Genomic DNA, 18,696 nt, shown 5'->3' with positions numbered 1-18,696 from the left:
AGAAAATAAGTTATAGATTTTTGGCCCCAATCTCTACTTAGTAAGAATGACTGTGCCCTCTCTCTGCCTCCCTACCGTGGTCACAGGCATTTTTAAGTAAAAGCAAAACAAAGTGGAATTGCTTTCTAACACTGAACTCACTTGGTTTATTAAAGGGGGGATGACATGAGCCCGGGTCTCCTTATTTTTCTGATGTTAACGAGTCTTTGGATTCATGAGATGAGGATGTGAAATGGTTGCCTTCAGTGACGTATTTAACTAACAAATGAGCGCTTTCCCGTTCTCCCAGCCCTGGCTGCTGGTGCTTTGGTGTCCTCCGGGGACGTAGCTCTCCCCGTCTCCCCACTGCCGACGATTCATCTGGCTTCATTCAGGATTCAGGACTTGGATTGAAAACTGCTCACCCCAAAGTCGTTTCCTGCCTCTGATGGGTTTGTTTGGTCCCCGTGTAGCAGATGTCATTGTGAGTGTCCCTGGTCTTCAAATCACTCCCTGCCTGTGTTTCCACTAAGCCATTGTGAGTCTCCCCCCTCCCAGGAGACAATAATGAGCTCTGTGAACAAAAGGTCGGTATCTATCTGTTATGGTGCCAATGGATCCTCGGGGTCTGGTACCATGCTTGGTGTACAGCAGCAGCTCCATGCAAATATTTGCCAAATCCAAGAATGAATGTGTGCCGCAGCAATTTAGCAAAATTGTGGTTGGTCTGTCAGCCCCACGTCGGCACGAGCACCCTCCCTGAGTCCCAGTGCTGTCTTCCTGGGGGAGGACGGTCCTGCTGGGGTAAGCTCCTGTCTCCTTCTGGCCCGTGCTTGTGTCACTCAGCGTCAGCATCTTGTGAAGGGAAAAGAAGAACCAAACGGAAGTCTGGCGTGTGCTTATTTTGCGTTATCTCGGTCGTTCCTCATTAAGGGTCTCGTGAGCTGTTATTTTCTTAGCCTTGGGTTATTCAGAAAGAGATTGGAGCCTGAAGAGAAGATGTAGCTGAGTCACCAAACTGACCCAGCAGGATGGGGCATGGCTGGCGGCAAAACCCACGCCCGAGGTTTCCCTCTGTGTTTCATTGGCCTTCATCGTCTCCACGAGAGAGGTGCCTGGTCCTCCTCCACTCTCACGTTGTGCAGGAGAAGTGGGAAGGCTCAGGGTCCCCCTCTGGTTGCCACCTGCCCCTCTGGCTACTGGCTCCCGGGGCTCCCCCTCCACTGGAGCAGGCACCATTGGCGCCGGTGCCCACTCAATCAGTAGGAAATCATTACCGCGTTGCTAGGAAAATGAAACAATGTGCGTTTTACAAGCTCCACACTGACACTGAGAGATGAGGGGCTCCGTGCGTGCCTGCCGCACAGCCAGATGCTTGTGCCTGCCAGGGGACCACAGACGGCCCCTCCCGCACTGGTCTCAGAGCGCGGGAAGCTTTGATTGTGCTGCAGGATGAACACCAGCCCTGGAAGGGCCGCCCCGGGGCCAGGTGGAGGTAAGGCACAGGTGTTCTGCAGCTCACCAGGGGCCTCCGGTCACAGCCTCACTGCCCAGAGAGCCAGGGGGCTTTCTCGGCCACATCTTCCCACTGCGTCCCCAAGCTCGGGCTGCACCTCTCCTGGGATCTGTGACAGGGCGTACTCGAGGTGAAGGGCCATGCATTCCCAGAGGGGGGGGCGTCTCCTTCCAGTTCTTCTTCCATCCTCAGACCCCCAGGAGGAGCGCTCAGCCCTCCTGGTCCCCGACTCCCCTCAAAAGCCTTCCGTCTTCCCTTGTGACAAAGAGGGGACAGGTGTCAGCCCTGGACCTTGAGGCAGGCAGAGCACGCAGCTGGCACAGCGCGGCCGCGTTTCCTGTTCATCTTTGTTTTCACTCTTGGCTCCTGTTTGTGACCGATGCTCCTGATTTCCCATTTGCAGGAACGGCAGAAGGTGTCTTTAATCATAGATGTGTATCTGATAATAAAGTCAACTTGAACGACACAGGGACAGCAAGTAGGTCGGGTCCAGAGTTGGAGACCCTGGTATTTGGGCTTCAGTGACTGCACAGCTTGGAGTCCTCGAGGGAATGAACAGGGCGGCTCAGGGGCCACAGAGATGACCGAGACTCGAGAATTACCTTTCTAAAGGCCTCTTCTCTCCAAAACAGCCTCATGCCCGCCAGGTTATTTTTTCATGGAGAGCTTCCACCGTTCGCCCTACTTCTTATCCACTGAAAATTCCAGTGTTTTTAAAGCTCTCCTCTTAAAGAAGATGGAGCAGAACGTAATGCACCACACCCGGTTGGTGGGTCACCTCTGAAAAGCCCTGGGTTTCTCCCGTTGTTGTCCTTTTCCCATGAAGGACGGCTGCTGGCCCAGGACCAGCTGTGTGGATATTGCCACACCACCCCGTGTCTGCAAAGGCCTCGGGGCCCTCCTGCCCCACGGATTTTCCTTGGAACTGGACGGCCGTTTAACAGAGAGTGGCGCTCTCCCCAGCTTCTCTGCCCCATTACAAAAAGAAGTGGGTCACGACTCCACCACGGGCCAGTTTGTTCCATGAAGCGGTTGCCCCGTGGGGCGCGATTCCTGGCTATTTCCAAAGGAGACAGTAGGACGCTCAGCAGGTAGGTGCAGGGCGGTGCTCATCTTTGGATTGGGACAGGATTTACCTGGGGAGCTGTTGTAGAGAACATATGGTACGACCACGTTCATCACAAACGAGGGCAGTTATCAGGGCCATTTCGTGGACCTAGGGCAGCAGACACCACTGCTAGGATGGCATTAAATCATCGGGATAGAGGGGCGGTGGGATGGCAGGGACACAGGAGATACAGACTCTGTAGCAGTGGGCATTTGGAGCTGCCAGAGATTCAGGGAGTGGTCACAAGTCAGGATCGTCAATAAACATCACGGTGCGCTTGTTCTCCTCAGCCCCTGGACGCCCTGGCATCACGTGGCCCAGGTGTGGCTGGGTGTCCCTGGCAGCGGCCCTGCTCCAGGCAAGACCTCCAGGAGGGAGCTGGCTCAGGCAGAAGTGTGGGGGGGATTGGAAATGCCTCAAGGTGTGGACACAGCCAGGACCAAGGACTCCAGCCAGGCCCGGGAAAGGCATCGGTGGAGAGGCTGCCCGTGCCATACCGGGGCTCCTTGGGGACACTTTTCTGTGTCTCAATTTCTCTTGCTTCTCGGTATTGTTCATTATGCCTTCTCGGAAGCTGCATTTACACACAGCGCTCTGCAGGTCCGGATGACCCCCAACCTGGAATACCAAGAATTGGAACCTCACTGACTTGTGTGTCTGAGGCTTCATTTATGATAGAGCCAACTCCGGGGGCAGAGGAGGTACTTAGCGAGGTCGGTCCAAACACCCTGAGGGTGGCAGGAAATCAGTGATGCAGGAGGTCAGGTGCCAAGCCTTGTCTCCTACAGGAGGGTACCAAGGAGCACAGACCACATGGCTCCAAGGTCCCCTCTGTCATGGGTCTCCCCAGGATAGAATGGAGATAGAGCCACTGGGAAAGGTGGGCTAAGGCTGGGCATCCCGATGGCCCAGGATCTGGAATTTTCTTTGTTTTCCGAGGGTGGTTTTTATATCCTCACTCTACCCAGTCACACAACTTCCGCTGCCCTGAAATCTTCTCTTCCCCCAGTCCTGAAATATATTATTTTACCAATCCAAATATGTCAAGGGTTTTATTGCATTTGCATTTCAAACCTGATAAAATCATTCTCCGGGTGACATTTTTCCTTGAAGGCAACTTCAAATTGAATATTTTTCCCCTTGTTATCTCCCTCTCTCTTTCCAGGCCAACTTCACTTTCAGATTGCAAATCACTCAATATCGAGAGAGAGAGACGGTGATCCAGTGTTGGCGCCTCTCCCTCCCCGGTGTGCCACGGGAGTCTGCTCCGCATTTCAGGCTCAGGTCTATCCTCACAGAAAATCGGTTTCAAGCATCTTGAAATATCTTTATTGCCCACAGCTCACAGGCCGATGGCCGCTTTTGGCCAGATGCCAGCAGCGAACGGTCCCGACCCTGCCCCTGAGGAAGGCAGAGCTAAGGGACCTGTTCGCGTTCGCCTTTCAGGGCTGGACCCCTCCTCCGAGACCCTCACTCTGGATCTCCTGTCAACACCGTAACAGAGGAGGTCGCCTTGGTGGATGTGAACCTTCTGTGGGACCGCGGCTGACCCTTAGTTTCATCATTTACAAATGGGAAGAGCAAAACCAGCGCCATTTTGCATCGGGAAAGATTAAATTAGGGAATGCTTCCTAAAATGCCCAGCATGAACGGAAGCTCTCAGAGGTTCATTCAATTGGTTTCACATGGTTTTCCACCAACTGTTCTACAGGAAGGAAGGACCCTGGGGAAATCCGTAGCAGAGTGGCTGGCTTCAGTGAGGAGGGATGCGGCATGGAGTGACACAGGGTGCATCACCAACCCGTTTGAGCCTCAGTTTCCACGGCTGTAGGATGGGGAGGATGAGCTGCAGCTGGTAGGGGTGGTAAAAGGGTACAAGAGGAACAGCTTTGCGGTCTTCAACGTGGTGTTCTTGCCTTTGATACTTGGGGACAATTCGCATGGAAGTCCTGGTGCAGGAATTTTAATGGATTGTCATGGTGAACCCTCGGTACCAGCCGGTGTCCAGAGGTCTCCTTTTCGGTAGAGACTCTTCTCTACCTGAGTAGCAGGGCCCGGATGTTGTCTTCACTGTCACCCCCTTTGTGCTCATTCTGCCAGAGGTACTGATTTACCAAAACCTAAAATTAAAAAGGAAAACAGAGGGGAATTATTATGAAAGAAGAGGAGGATGTTCAACACCCGGAGAACAATTTTCTTGGCACCTCCTCGAAATCCTAATTGAAAACTTGTTTAAACACCCAGGACTGTCATCCAGATGGTGAAACGTACAATTAAAATAATTATCTTAAACTAGCAATCTAGAATTATCATTTATTACTATTAATATAGCACCTATTCAGACAGAATTATCTTTTTTTTCCCTTTGTGTTTCCTCTGCAATGTTTAGCAGAGCCCCGTCGTCACGGGAGCTGTCTGTCTTTTGGACAAAGTCTTTACGTAACAGTTTTCACTCGCCTCCACCCTGGCCCGGCCAGAGGACTACCCAGGCCTTGAATGATTCACCAGCCACCCTGCAGCAGTGAGCCACCTTCGTCCCATTTCACAGAGGGGCACTGGGATGCCCCCTGGGTCTACCCACTCAGCTACTGAATGGCAGGGCAGGAACTGGCTCTCTTAACTCTTAGACCAACATCTGTGCTTCTGATCGGGCAAACGCTTTTTTGCACTATGAGAAGCATAGAAACAAAAATGGAATTAAAATTTCAACATAAGCTTAAGTCTTTAAGTTTGGGACCATATCTCTCCCAGCCCTGGTATTTTCAATTTGATGAGTGGACAGAGAAAGAACCAAATATGCAAAGGCACAAATGATAGCTCTTAATGCATGAACAAGTCACTGGAGAATACCTGGATCTCCAACTCAGGAAGAGTTACGTACATTGAGGTTCACCTGTGGTGGTAGGAAAGGTAGTTAACAGTTATGCAATGACATGTGAGCATGTTGATTATATGTTTGTATGTTGTAGTCATTTTATAACGTGGAATGAAACAAAACTGGAATCCAAATTATGTACAATACTCATTTTCCTCAGAAAATTAATGAAAGGAAATTTCACTGAACTTGCATTGGATAAGAGAAAGAGGGAGAGGTAAAGAGAGAGGGGAAGAGAGAGGGAGAGAGAGATGGAGGAAGAAAGGGAGATGGAGAGAGAGAGATGAAGAAAGAGGGAAAAGAGAGAGAGAGAGGGATGAAGGGAGGAAAAGAGAAAGGGAGAGAGAGAAGCTTCACCTTTCAATATTTTCAGGAGAAAAAAAATGTTTAGACATGAAGGAACAGAATTTAAAACTTTAAGAGTGAAAAATAAAGAATATCTTTATGACTGATGAGTAAAGTAGAATTTCTCAGCCACAGCCATCGGTAGGTGAATTTAACTGCCTCTAGTTAGACATTTTGCTCATCCAAACAGAAGACACACAAAGCCCAAAGCAAACTGCACAGGGTAGAAGTTATTAACAAATACAGTTGACAAAATGTCGGCTTCCCTCGGCTCCAGAAGGAATACCAAACAGCTGATAATAAAATAGACAAAATCCGTGCATCAGCATCCCCAGAAGAGAAGGAGCAAATGGCTAATAAAATAAGAAAAGATGCTCATCTTCACTGATTAAAGCCCCCGTAAAACACGTATCTCCACCGGTATCACCAGATCGCAAAGTCTGAAAACAAGGATCAAGAGAATAGGCCCTTGCAAACCCCTTTCCCTTGGCAGCACAAATGCTCACAGTGATTCTAGAATGCATTAGTCAGTAGTTAATATTGTTAAAGAAATGAACACCCCTGGGATCAGCAGTTCCATTTCTCGGAACATGCCCTGGAGGAATTAAACATTGTTAGCATCATTTCCAGAAGCACGCTTTAAAGCACAAAACCGGAAATGACACCTTGGACTGACTCTAGGTGAGCAGCTCCATCAACTGTGGCGTGTTGGTAGGACGGAAGACCCTGCAGAAGTACAGATGGACCGCCTCTGCCCACACCACAGACCGATCTCACACGATGCTCAGAGAAAAGCAAAGGAAAACAAATCATGGGCCAATATGTACAGTGTGGCTTTATTTATACAAGGTTTCCAAACCTGAAAGCAAACTATACCTGGTAAATTTTTAACATAAAGCTCAGATGTGACTTTCACAAAATGCAGGTCATTATTTTAGGCTCAATTAGGGAGGGTGCATTAAAAGTAGGATGTTCAAGGAAGCTTTCAAAATTATTGATGGTATTCTTTCTCTTTTGTTATAGATCATGTGAATTTTTTATAATTTATGAATCAATAATTTACTATATATATAAACAAAATATATATTTTTAAATGGGCGGGACTGATTCTGTCTGTTTCTTTAAGTATGCATTTTCCTATCAGCCATCTTATTGATAAATACTTGAAATGAGGTCAGTTTTTTCCATTCTGGCTTTCTGAGATCATGGGATACCCTGTGACTGGGCAACTGGGTTGCTTCCTTCCTGTTTAGATATACTTTATTTAGATATAATTCTGCTCCAGTGTTCTCCATGAATTGAAATCCCTCAAAAGTCTTGCTGGCTATAAGAACAGTCTCTTTGGACAAAGAATCCCTCATACTGATCTATATTTTGCCATTTTTCCCCAACTGCCCCTTAATAATGAAGTAGGCTTTTCCTGCTCAACTGACCCAAGTGGCTGATTGAATCATCTTGCCATCCTGATGTCGATTGCCCTGCAGAAATGAACATTGTTGTTTTAAGGAAATGGCTAATAAAAAAATTGTTCTGCTCCTCTGATGAATCAGATGAGTTATTTGATGGAACTAACAGGTTTCCAATGGTCTCTGCTGGTTCTGATGGTGACGGTGCTCCTGGATTTGAGCTGGGGTTGGTCTGTTAGACTTTATCAGTAACAGAAAGTCTCCCTCTTAACCACTGGGTTTGCTCTTTCTGAATGTGGCCTGGTAGGTGATGGGATGGAACAACTGAGAAGAGATAGTGATACTTCCTGTGCACATTGGATGCAGAGGGAGACCTTAGGTCTTGGCTACGAGATGGAGTTCAGCAAATCTTCATCTTCAGGGCAAGTGTTCTATAAGGGGCTTGCATGGCGTGTGGCGTTTTTGAAGGTGAACACTACTACTGCCCTTCTTCCCAGGGTCAGGGAGCTTTACTTGCTGCTAGGAGACGCCCACAGGCTTAGTGATGCGGTTTCCATGGCTGCACATCAGCATCACCTGGAGAGATTGACCAAGCAATGCCTGTGCTCATGTCCAGCCCCTCGTACTGGTTTTATGAGTAGGGAGTTAAGTTACCAGTATCCTTTAAGTTTTCTGTAGGTGAGTTAAATATGTCACTAGTGTTGAAAATGATTTTTTTTTCAGGTCAAATCAAAGGAGAATTTGAATTTTCACTTTATCACTTGGCTGCTGGGTTTTATGATGAAGCCTTTCTAAATTTCTAGTTTCCTTATGGAGCCAAAGAGGCCGATAATTCTATAAAACTCACCAATGTGTTGCAGAGGTGAAATGGGGCCAGCCACGGAAGGCCTTTAGAGGCAGCACTCGGCACGTAAAAACGGTTCAGTAAACGTTGGATGCCGTTGCCAAGTTTGTTTTGTGCACATTTACTGCCGAGGAGCAGAGGAGAGGTGACACCCCACAGGTGGCCAGTCAAAGAGGCCCCAGAGGAGGGCTGAGTCCCGCCTGACAATCAAAATCAAAACCAAAACCCTTCTTTCTGTGGTACCTTTTGCTGTCTGCTCAGTGCTCTCCTTGAGATGGAAGAAGTCTCGTTCTTCCCCTCGGAACACCGGTTCCCAGAGAAGCCAGGCCTCCTATGATCTTTCCATACCAACAGGCTTTCCTGGGGAGACCGGGAAGCGAGAAGGCCTGGACTCACCCCAGAGTTGATGGAAAAGTTCACCCGTCCCTGGCATCCTGCCAACGCAGACAGCTCTCCTGGAAATATTTTATCTCTGAAAATAAAAATCAATTTAGTGGACTCGAAGATAATGTAGTATTCACAGACATGCCATTTTTCTTCCAACGTGATTCCCCCAGATGCTGCTAAAGGGTTCAGTTGTCAGGGGCAAGATAGAGGAAGGATTTTTTTTTTCCTTCCCTGAGATAAATTATGAATCGGTGCCCACTCCATCAGCTCAGTGCTGATATATATCACCAGGCATCAAGGTCAGGACTGGTTTCAGCTCACTTACCCCCAAGGTGATAGAATGGTTAACAGCACAGGATCTTGATTACGGAGGTTCAACTTCTGGCGGTGCCCCTGTCTGAACAACATGACATACAGCAACTCACTTTATCTCCCTGTGTTTCGATTTTCTCATCTGTAAAGTGGGGATGTTATAACCTGCTGTGCACGGTCTTTGCTCTGTTCAAAGAACTAGCGGTTTTTGAAGGTGTCTTTCCAGTGTGTGGAATTTAAAAACCACTCAGGGTGTCTCTGGAGGTGGGATGGTGTTGGTGACTGCAGAAACAACTGAGATCCAACGCTTCCTGCTTGGGAAGCGGATTGGTTGCGACCTCATTATTTCTTGAGGAAACACACCAGAACGGGCCCGTCACCCTAAAACCCGGCTTCAAGGGACTTTTTCTCTGACAATGAGAATAAAAGACCCACATTTCATGTTTAAAGTTGGAGTGGAAGAAATGCTGCGGAGATTAGATTCAGGAAATCTGATTGCAATCCTGGTTCTCACAGTAACTAGCTATATAACCCTAGGCAAATCATTTTCATTTTTTTTCTCAGCCTGTTTCCTTGGTGATGAAGTATATCTAGGTTGGGGTAGATATTAAGGTCAAATCCTGCTCAACTGTGCATTGAAAATGCCCTTATTTAGGGAATCAGTGTTGGTTTTATAGAGTAGTGGGAGAGAGGCCTCTCCGTGTTGTGATTTAAGTGGCTGCTGGCAGAGACGCAGCCGACTGCTGACCTGGTGTTTAACGGCCGCAGCGCAGGCCCCGGAAGGGAGGGACTTTTCTTCCACGTGTCGGGGGACCTCCATCCTCCACCCATCTCCACCTTTCTTTGTGCTCTGAAGCACTAATAGACTTTGAGGCACCCTGCGGCGTCTGGGCCTTTTGGTCCCAGTGCAGCTGAGCCAATGAGAGGCACTGGGGAGACCAGATGGGGACCGGAGAGTAATGTCACCGTGTCCAATGTCAGGTTCCTTCCTCGGGATGTGGTTTATAGGTGCCCTGTGGGTTTGTGCTCAGTGGCAAGGCCAACCTCCTCTCTCCAAGGCCATGGCTTTCCTAGGGGACAGGGACACACCTACGGCTTTCCCCTGGCAGGGAGATGCAGGGCCGGGCATGGTGTCCCCTGGTCCCCTGGCTCCAGGCCACTTGCCCATCCCCGGTTGATTCCAATCAGAAGTTCACCCACCCACTCTCTGACCTCCCTGTTTGAGGGTGCTTCCCGTGTCCTGCTCTGTGCCACTCCAGATGGAACACACACCTTCAAGGTCCCCTGTACGTTGACGTTCAGGACAAGCTTTGGATCAACACCCAATAAGTGAATCCCATTAACTTGTACAATTAATAGATGGTACTCGTGATAATCACATAAAAATGTGAAAACAGAATCAAATTTCTGGGTTAGCTCAGGGGCTCTGTTTTTTTAATTAAAACATTCACATGCAAATATGAAAAAGATCAGATACAATGACCTTCGGCTCTCTGAGAAGTCTCCCTGTCTGAGTTGTGCCAGGACCTGGTTGATCAGAGTCGAAGAGTTGGAAGATCTCTCCCTCCCTTATTTTCCCCCATTAAATTCCACGTTACTAAGCATCCGTTATCTGTCAAGAACTACATAAAATGTTGCTGTTTTTAAGAGACTAAGATGAAGCCAGTGTTTGGTTCTCCTGATACCCACCATCTCCCGGGTCCTCCTTCCTTTCTGAAGATGTGGGATTCCAGTGGGGATCATTTTCCCTCACCCCAAGAGACTCTGTCGGCCTTTCTTATAGTACAGGTCTGCGGTTGGCAAATTCTCCTGGTTTTCTTTTATTTGAAAATGCATTTATTTCACCTTGACATCTGAAGGACACTTTTTTCTAAGAATTCTGGATTGAAAGTCTTCATTTCTCTTCCAGCTTTTAAACTGTGCTGTTCCACCACCTTCTGTCTCCCATCATTTCTGATGAGAAATCAGCATCTATTTCCCTGTGGGTAGTATTTTTTTTTTCCTCCGAACACTTCTAGTCATTATCTTTGCTTTTATAATTTGATTCTGGTATGTTTAAAAGTGAAATTATTATATTTATTCTGAAATAAATGGCTTTACCAAACATCCCTAATCTGTAAATATGCATCTTCTTTCGCATTTGACAAGTTTTGACATGGAATCTTGGTCCAACCCATCTCACAGACCTCCAATCGCATGCACGCGCGCGCACACACACACACACACACACACACACACATCAGATCTTTCCAGAATGGTCTCACAGATACCTGAGATTCCTCCCTTGCTTTCAGTTTTTACTCTCTTTCAAATTTGATATTTTCCATTGAGAGATACTCAAGTTCACTAACTTTACTCTGTGATCTTCAATGTAACTGTTAAACACATCCAGTGAATTTTGACTTCAGATATTCTACTTTTTAGTTCTAAAATATCAATTTGTGTCATTGAAATAGTTTATGCATTTCTGATGACATTTCCTATCTATTCATTTATTCTAAACAGATTTTTATTTACATCATTGAGTAGACTTAGAGGAGCTGGTTTAAAATAACTCTCTGTTATTTCTAATATATTGATGATCATCTCCTGGTTGGTGTCTACTGATTATCTGCCTCTTTGGTAAGAATCAGTCATATTTTCCTTTCTTCCTTTTGGTCTGTGCTTTTGTATAATGTGAGAGTTCTTTTTTGGTAAGTACTTTCACGTTTTATCAGAGTTATTGTGAGTATTCCATTACCATGACTCTAAATTTTGTTATATATTGTCCCTGAAAGCACATTGATTTCTTTTTTCTTTTTCTATTTTTCTGTTGGTTTTTTTATTGTTTCAGCAGAAAATGAATTTGATTGTTGAACTCAACCTGTAAACTCTAGGTCTTGGAAAGCAACCCCATCCCAGTTCACTCACTCTGTCGTTGCTTGGCTGTGTGTTGGCTGTGTGTAGACTCTGTGTGTGGTTAGTACAGAGGTCAGAGATTTGGGTAGAGTAGACGTGCAGAATCTAGATCCTCCTCTTATTCTTCTGCAGAGCCCCCTCACTCTTGTAGTTATGGCTGCTCTAAACTCTATCTTCTGATTGGTTAGGTGGGATGAACCTTGGGTTTTCCACTTGACTTTTAGGCACCTGGCATCGCTATCAAGGTGCCTGCTGTCAGCCAGAAGATGTGGAAAAATGGAAACTCACCAAGTGTTAGGGCCCTTATTTCAAACAGTGGCTCCCTTCAAGGATCTACCTGCTACTTTTGGTCTCAAGTATGTTCAGGTAATTGTGTTTCTATTTTGTCCAGAGTTTTTTTATTGTTATTTTGTAGCATCGCCCTAATAGAATAGTTCAAAGTCAGACAGGAAGACAACCTGAGCTATATATGCCTTTAAAAATTAATTTGACCCACGTGTGTATAGGCGTTTACAGGGAAATGAACTCAACCAAAATGCAAACCCAGAATCATACCTTCATTTGATAAAAGCATAAGCCTTATCCTAAAATGTTTGCATAAAATATAAATGCGGTATTTATCTTAAGCACACATATAATTTGGGAAGCTTCTGGTGATTTCTTAGTTTCTACAAACAAAAATATCTCCAGATTTAAAAGAGATGAACTTGTGTCCCACTGTCTCTACTCCTTCCAAGAAATGCACCTCAGGTCATCCTCCAGTATGACTGAAGACTGTTGTACCGTACTGATGCTGCCACAAAATAATTATAAACTCTGGAGAAATAAAACCACAAGTACCTGAAGGCACTTGGGAATAAGAATAGCAGTTAGATACTTGAAGCAAGTCATTATCTGAAGGAAGGAATATTCATTCAAAGCTGTTCTTTGGTGGAAAAGGCGGTCCAGATTTTATTGTTAAAACCCAATAGCAATAACAATAATGGCAAGCATAATATTGTACTTCTATGTTCATACTCCTATGGGCATGCCAGGTATATTCCACAGTCGATGTTTCCATAATCTTCATCTTAGAGAGCAAGAATTTAAAGTACATGGAGTTAAACCAATGAGAAAATTCACAGTTTGTCAGTAGTTCGTCCAGGATGCAAATCTAGGTTTCCACATAAAGAACAAGACCCTACTCTTATTTGCATTTTATAGTGATATGAGGTCTCACTAAAAATGTTATTTGCCTGAATTTTTTTATGCAGGAGGAACTAATAGACTTCTGTCAAAGAAATATAAATTGGCTTTTGAACTTAGAAGAGTAACTGAACGCACCGCTACTTTCTAGACATTTTGACATGGACCAAACCATAAGCCTGTGTGTCCATGTAGCATTCCGTAAACAGAAATTGATTGGCAGAAGTAAATTCGGTTCTCGGGAAGGAGGAGGAAGTTGCTTTTGAAAGTCTATAAGACCTTTGCGTGGACCTCATAAGAAATTCCATTATTCCAGAATCCTAACATGATTGAAAACCCAGGGCACCAGTCACTTGCAGAAGCTAATCATATTCTTAACAGCCAGAATGGTGTGACTTTGGCCCAAGATAGGTCAAACTTGTTTCTTTCCCTCTTGGTGGGGGTCAGGGTGGGGCAGGGGGGTTTAACGAGATTGAAAACAGCTATGAATCTGAAAGGCACTTGAATAAAACTGCCACGACCTATGTCTTCATTACGAAGGTCATTTTCAAAGTTTCTGCACATTTTGTTTCACCAGGTGAGGAGAGACACGGGGATGTGTTTCTCCTCTATCATTGCCTCATGTTAAAATCATCTTGGCACTCACAGGGGGATTTGTTGAATCTAATTGAACCTATTGCTAAGAAAGGCCAGTCAGCACATTAGGGGGGAGCTGTCCACCACGCGGGTGCTGACCCCAGGAGAGAAGGCGCAAGGAACTCGCTGGCTCTTCAGGGTGTGTATGTGGTTGTGGTATCACACCCTTGGTGGCCTGCACAGACAGCAGTTCACGTTGTCTACTTGTATTTAGAGGTAAATGACCCTGGGAAGTGTCCAAACTGATTATCAAATCGTTCGTGTACTGTGATGACTACCACATCAGACACTGCCTTAGTATAGGGGGAAGAGAGAAAAGAACATTGTACAGGAAACTGTTCCTATCTGCTCTAGATGCAAAAGCAATTAGCTCTCTACCAGGTCAGAAGGGAAATAATGCATAAAAATAATGTGTGTGGCTTGTGGTTTTCCTACCCTGTATTCCAGCATAATGGTTTGAAATCTCATTTTATCTGTCCCTTACCCACTTACTTACATCTTACTCTCTCCCCATTTAACCTGCTTTTCTAATGGTTCTGACCTCTGCATCCTGAAGTCCCAGCCTGAGACACCCAGCCAGATGGTAGGGATCAAATGGTAAACTCCCTTTGTGGGGTTGATTCTCTAGTTTAGAGATAGAACGTTACACAAATAAATATGCAAGTGAAAGTGTAATTACAGACTTGCTTTATGGAATGTTATCTCCATTGTTAACTTGTTACAGTTATAAATTATAATATAAAATTGCACACACGCATTACATACTTAATGGAAACATATGAAGTCATAAACTATTTTGGAAACGTATGACCTATTTAGCTCGGCAAGACCTTTCTTCCAATATGATTTTTGTGTTCACACACAAAGCAAGTACTATCGAAGCTACAGTTGGACAATCCAGTCAATTTTCTCCCCATAGAATTTCTAGTAGGAGAATGTCATATGTAACAAATCTGAATTATGTTCAAGATTTGCATGAACCACAGATATTTTGCATGTGCAAAATAAGAGGGATGGAAATGTCGCATTTGATAGTAACTTGTCCTTTATCCTTCCTGCTATTTCTTTGCATTTTAAAGCACTTTGGTTTTTAACCTTTGTTTTGCTTTTGAGTCATTTTTTCTACTAGAGTTTTATTTTTAGGTATAATGTGAGTTATAGATAACTATGACTCTTGCCCAAATTTTGGAAGATTGATATGGGAAGAAGAATAATTTTTCCCAAGAATGCCTGCTCAACTTCATGCTCTATTAGATATCAGCCATTATCAAATACTCTTTCTCCTCTGACCAGCAAAGTCTTCAGTAGGTCACATGCCACATGCAGACTGTTTGTTTTAAATGCACTACGCTTCCTTTCTTTCTTCTCATTTAATTCAGACATTGTTCTTAGCTGTACAAATTATTTGGACGTATTGATTTAGTGCAAAACTCAAAATAATTTTCCCATTAAAATCAATAGAGCTATTTTGTTTCACATTTTGAGATAGTGACATGGTCTCAGTAATTAATTAAAGTCATCAAGCAAGAAGTAGGTGTGCATGAAATGCAGTTTTTGAGACCATGAATCGGGGTAATTGCCTTTTATGTGGATCATCTGTGTGCAAGGGGAGGGTCCCTGGGAGGAGCGCCAGTTAGCTGAGACCCGAATGGGGAGTGAGGTGCGCACAGGAGATGACCGGAGAGACGGTGAAGGGGCCCTGCCCTCGGTTCTTTCAGAGGAGAGGGCTTGACCTGCCAGGAATTGAGGGGTGTGGCATAAAGTGGGTATCGTAAGGAGGTGTGAGATTGGCACATGACGGAGCCAAGGGTAGTGAGGTTGACTCACCTGAGTCCTGCTGACCGCACTGGACAGCAGGGGGCAGCTAGAAAAAGTCTTTGCACAGTGAAGAACCATGACAGAGCAACTCCAGAAGCCACCGGGCTGCTCTGCGGTTTGAAAGAGAGAAGCAGCAGCCTCAAGGTCGTGACTAGGTGGTGACGAGGGGGTGACAGAGGTAGCAGTGACAAACCTCTGAGGTGGAAAGATGCTTTTCAATGTTTCCTTAACATCCATCTTGATTAATTATCTATGAAGGCAGAAATAGAGGGAGATGTTTGTGCCGACTTTCCTCATTTTTTTAATCCTTATCCGGGGGAATCCAGAATTGTATTGTGCAGCCTTTTTCTATAAGTTGGAGATAAGATCACTTTTTTTTTTTTTGTTAGAGACTGGGGCACTATCCCAACTGCTTTGCATGCATCCCATCCTGTGATTTTTTTCAGTGTGTGACTGTAGAAATTTCTGTAGAAATTTTTAACAATTTAAACAACTTGAATGAGGTCACATGATCTGTTAGTAGGAGAATCTAAAGTACAGCCCGGGCTGTTGGACTAAAAAGACACTCTCTTAGCTCCCCAGTGTCCCTACATCCCTGCTCTCTAATCCCCCATCTGATTAAAAATCCAGAAAGAGCAGGCCGGCAGCTTTCTAGATGTTTCTATACATTCTAAATACCCATGTGCTTAACAGAGGTAACGATGCATGGACTACACCTCACCATGCCGGAGAGCTTTAATGTTATTTCTTCAATTTTCTGGAAAGATGATTGCAAAGGGGAATCTTTCGCTTGTGTTCAGAGTTGAATGAATTCTGAACAGGGTTGCCTGCAACTTCAAAATCACTCCCAGCTTAAGAAAAGTCCCAAACACCACTTTTTTTTTTCCCTTGATAAACTCAGCTGCAGAAAAGCAAAAGAATGTGCAGACATCTAGGACACTTGATGGCACATTAAGACACCCAAGAAATGTGTTGACACCAATGGTGACATTGAGCAGAAACAGGAGCTTGTGATGCCCAATGTCATCGCACCAGGACTTGCATGTATTTGACGTTCAGACAAAATATCATCCCAATGCTTCTGATATAAAGGAAAGCTCTGCCTGGCCCTCCTGGGACCCTTGTGTGAGTTCTCAGAGCTTCTAATTGGATGGGACAAGTTATGGACCATGACAAGTCCCACGTGAACCAGAATGCTTGGAAACCCACCTAGGGGTAGCTATCTCATCCCAAAGCCGTTTTTGGTTGGAGCATCTGTTCCTGCTGTAGATTCTGTTTTGAATATTCAGTATTAGAAAACAATGTGTCTTTTTCTTGAGTTCTCCTTGACATAATCTCAAATGACTCATATCATGCCACCAGGATGTTGCTTTACCGGGTCAGGCATTATGTCACTGCAAGGTGGGACAGGTCATAGGTGAGCAGTGGCAGTGGATGGAGTCTTAGGAGGAAGAGCATGAGATTTGAAGCCTGAAAATCTATCCCAAACACCTGTTGCAGCGCTAATGTGCGGATGAGCTCTTCAAGGAAGGATTCAGCTGAACATCTCTGTTCTTGTCCAGTTGCCTGGTTCAGAGTACATATGGCAGGTGTAAAGAACCTGACCCTTAGAAAGCTCTCGACAGTGACAGATACTATTATTACCCACACCTTTCCTTCTTATGTATCACTTCTTGGTGACAGTGATGGGAGATAAACTCCCTTTCTCTATTTATTGATCAAAATTAAGGTGTCTATCACCAGGACTAAAAGGGGTGCTCAACGATTATTGAGCTGCGTATCCATCAGCCCAGTGTTTGGCTATGTGCAACAAAGACTGAGTGAAAAATAGCTTCCAGAAATAAACAGTGATTTGTCACATGAGCAGAATTTCAGGCCTGGGAAGTTCAGGGCTGATACCTTTGATGCTGTTTTAGTCACAGCATGTGTCGCTGTGACCAAAAGGCCTGATAAGAACAAATTAGAGGTGGGAAACCTCATGGTTCCAGAGGTTCAGTCCATAGGTGGCTGACTCCATAGCTCTGGGCCCAAGGTGAGTAAGAACATCATGGTGAAAGGGAATGGAGGAAAAAATACAGCCAGAACATGGCAACCAGGAAGCAGAGGGGAGAGAGAGAGAGAGAGAGAGAGAGAGAGAGAGAGAGAGAGAGAGAGAGAGAGAGAGAACCACTCACCAGGGATGAGGGCATGTCTACAGTGCCCATCTCCTCCTGTCAGCCCCACCTACCTATGTCACCACCCCGTTAATCCACATCAATGGATTAATCCACTGGTTAGATTACAGCTCCCACAGTCCCACCATTCTACCTCCAAGCAGTTCTTGCATTATCTCACATACGAGATCTTGGAGGACACCTTATTTCTGAAGCATTCCAAATGCAAAGAACCCAAGACTTGGGCAGCTTCATGATTCCTGGCAGGAAATGGGTCTAGAAGATGTCATCCTTAGGAGTTTCTATCCTCTGCATTCCCACTAGAATCTGAAGTTATCTGTGTGTATGTGGAATGTCACTATCACACAGATACAAACTGACCTTTCAGACGGTTTTCCAGATGCCGTTAGTTATTACACCTTTATCTAGAGTTCCCCAATACACTAGTGTATTATTGAAATGAAACATGGGTCCTCTAAGTCCTTGGTACATTCACATAGAGTCTGAATTGTCCAAATATCCTGGGTCAGTTATTTCCAGACATGAGCAGTGTTGCCACAACTTACTAGAGAATAAGATAGACATGTTTTCTTTTAATGTTCCATAGAACAAAAGTATTTAGAAAGCAGATAAGTGCAAATCTGGTTCTAGTGAAAAATGACATCTTTATTTAACAGATTGACAACTTAATACATCATAAGTTTAAAAAGTGGTATTGATGATGAAGATTACCTTATACACTTCTGGTAAGAGTGTAATTTTGTGCAAGAACATGGGGAACAAGTTGATACTCTACTTTGAAGCTAAACATTTGCATATACTGCAAAACTGAGGAATTTTGTGCCTAGCAAGTTTATAGCAGGGAAAGTTTCCACTGGAACTTGCAAGAATGTCCATAGCAGCATTTTTCATAGTGAAACAAATCTGAAGCAAACAAACCTGGAAACAGGGTTGATTTACAGAAGAAAGGAATAAGCAATTTGGAGTGTATTCATACTATAGAATACTATACATCAATGAAAATGAATGCTAAACAAATCATTATGTTTGATTTAGGAACATAATTCCGGGTAGAATATCCTAGAAGAAAGATAAAGTTTGAAAGCATTTATAAAATGCATATTAATGAATAAAGCAAAACTATGTTTAAGTATTTATGTATATGCAGGAATTATTTATTATTTTTTTCAAATAAAAAAAATAATAAGCACATAACGCAGAGTATTCAGTGCTC

Source organism: Ictidomys tridecemlineatus, chromosome 10, assembly GCF_052094955.1.
Source record: "Ictidomys tridecemlineatus isolate mIctTri1 chromosome 10, mIctTri1.hap1, whole genome shotgun sequence".
NCBI classification, from domain to species: Eukaryota; Metazoa; Chordata; class Mammalia; order Rodentia; family Sciuridae; genus Ictidomys; species Ictidomys tridecemlineatus.
Note: the sequence above shows the minus strand (reverse complement) of the source record.